A 2,413-nucleotide genomic window follows, 5' to 3' on the forward strand; every position below is an offset into this window, starting at 1 on the left:
GGCTGGGTGATGGACATTGGGGAGGGTATGTGCTGTGGTGAGTGCTGTGAATTGTGTAAGACTGATAAATCACAGGCCTGTACCCCTGAAACAAATAATACATTATATGTTAATAAAAAAAATAAAATAAAATTGTGGCTCTCCAGTGAACTGTGGACCTCTAACTAAGGCCTTGCCTAGGTATGGGAAGAGGAAACAGAAATTGCCGGGGTGAATGAAAATGTCATAGTAAATATGTGGTATTTTAATTTCAGCCTTATGCACTATATCCCGAATCCATGCAATATAATCCCCAAAAATGAAGCACTGAGTGTAACTGGTAATTGGCTAGTGGTTCTGAAAGATCAAGCATGGTCCAGCTACTTCAATGCTTGCTCTGTGATCTTGGCCAACTTAACTCCTGTTTCCTGATTTCTAAAGTGAGGAGTGATGAAGATCTCATGTCATACCACATGGGACACACCAAGCCCAGTGAGAGGCACATTGGGAGAGTCAGTGTTTCTACCTTTTCATTTCCATCTCTTTTCCCTATTTCATGTTGTTTTCGATATAACAAGGTTAAACAGTAGAAGTAATAAGGTGATATCAGAAATCATGCTTTCCTGTTTACTCTTTTTAAAGATTTTATTTATTTATTTGACAGAGAGAGATCATGATCTGAGCTGAAGGCAGACGCTTAACTGACAGAGCCACCCAGGCGCCCCTCCTGTTTACTTAAAAACAAAAATCACTTCTTACCGTAAGCGGCCTGAGGTGATCTCTGAAAATGGTTTGCTATTTACTCGACTCAGAAAACCCTACAAAGTCATACAAATCAAGAGGTTCAGATCTTCATGTTCACTTTAAGAACACATGTGAACCTGTCCAGGCCATATCGGTGGCATATCGTAAAAGCCACCAAGTATCTGAAGGATGTCACTTTGCAGAAGCAATGCATGGCATTCCGTCTACACTACAATGGTGGAGCTGGTAGGTGTGCCCAGACCAAACCGTGGGCTTGCACGCAGGGTCAGTGGCCCAAATAGAGTGCTGGATTTTGACTGTACCTTCTTCAAAATGCAGAGAGTGATGCTGAACATAAGGGTTTAGATGTAGATTCTCTGGTCATTGAGCTCATCCTGGTGGACAAAGCTCCTAAGATGTGGCATAGACCTTGTAGGGCTCATGGTCGGATTAACCCATACATGAGCTCTCCCTGCCACACTGAGATGCTCCTTACTGAAAAGGAGCAGATTATTCCTAGACTAGAAGAGGAGGTTGCACAGAAAAAAAAGAAGAAAATATCCCAGAAGAAACTGAAGAAATAAAAACTTAGGGCAGGGGAGTAAATTCTGCATAAAATAAATATAAATAAAAGTAAAAACAGAAAAGAAATCATAATATTAAAGAGGTTTTCCTTGGTAATAAGAAGTAAAGAAGTTGTCCAATTATGGAAAATCATCACTATAAAAACGAAGTAGTTTTTTTTGTTTTGTTTTGTTTTGCACAGTTGCATGATTTCAAGATGTCCTAGTCTGACCCATGAAACCTTGCCTATCCTTCTGTACTTCCTCCATGACATTCCTTAATAATCTCTTGCCTCCTTCATCAGTAAATGCTTATAGAGCATCCAGTTTGTTAGGAGTAGAGGTAGCTTTAGGATCTTTGGAAGAGCTGGGCCCTAGGAAATGGGGATAGTTAGTCTTGGGGCTCCCTCTACCTCTGACTCCCTATGTCTTGGGTAGCCTCATATGAGAAAATTAGTGTTTGTTAAGGCTGAGTTCTCTTCCTGCTCCTTTCTTCACCCTCCCTTCTGGATGGAGACAACCTGAGCCCCTGTCTTTGAAGATCTTCCAGTTTTTAACTTGGAGATAGCAGGCGAGTAATATTTCATGAGTCCTTTTTTTTTTTATAAAGACTTCCATTTATTTATTTATTTGAGAGAGAGAGTGTGTGTGAGCCTGTGAGTGGGGGGAGGAGCAGAGTGAGAGGGAGAGAGAGAATCTTAAGTAGGCTCCATGCTGAGCATGGAGCCCAACCCTGGGCTTGACCCCACGACCCCGAGATCATGACCCGAGCTAAAACCAAGAGTTGGATGCTCAACCTACTGAGCCACCCAGGTGCCCCTCATGAGTCCTTTTAATGAAGGTGCATAGTTCAGGAGTGCCCAGGGCCCATGGGGCTGGAGAGGCAAATGAATGAAGGCAGGAGTTGAAGAAGAATAGAAATGATGGAGACAGGTTGGTTGGAGAGCACAGCCCACATAACCTTTTTTAAAAAAAATCTTTCTATGCTTATTTGATGAGCACCTATAAAATGGCGTCTGCAGCTGGACTTGGCCTGTGGTTGCCTGTTGAGATTCTAGTGTAGACAGTGGGTTGGAACCTCAGGTGAACCTAAGAAAGGTACTGATGAGCCTTTTCTCAGTGTTGTT

General features: G+C 42.4%; 1 pseudogene; it reads left to right on the plus strand.

Annotated features, from left to right (window-relative positions):
• Nucleotides 1–766: 766 nt before the first annotated feature.
• Nucleotides 767–1,328, plus strand: LOC118543756 (large ribosomal subunit protein uL22 pseudogene; annotated as a pseudogene).
• Nucleotides 1,329–2,413: the final 1,085 nt, after the last annotated feature.

The sequence above is a fragment of the Halichoerus grypus genome, chromosome 10 (genome assembly GCF_964656455.1).
Source record: "Halichoerus grypus chromosome 10, mHalGry1.hap1.1, whole genome shotgun sequence".
Taxonomy (NCBI): Eukaryota; Metazoa; Chordata; class Mammalia; order Carnivora; family Phocidae; genus Halichoerus; species Halichoerus grypus.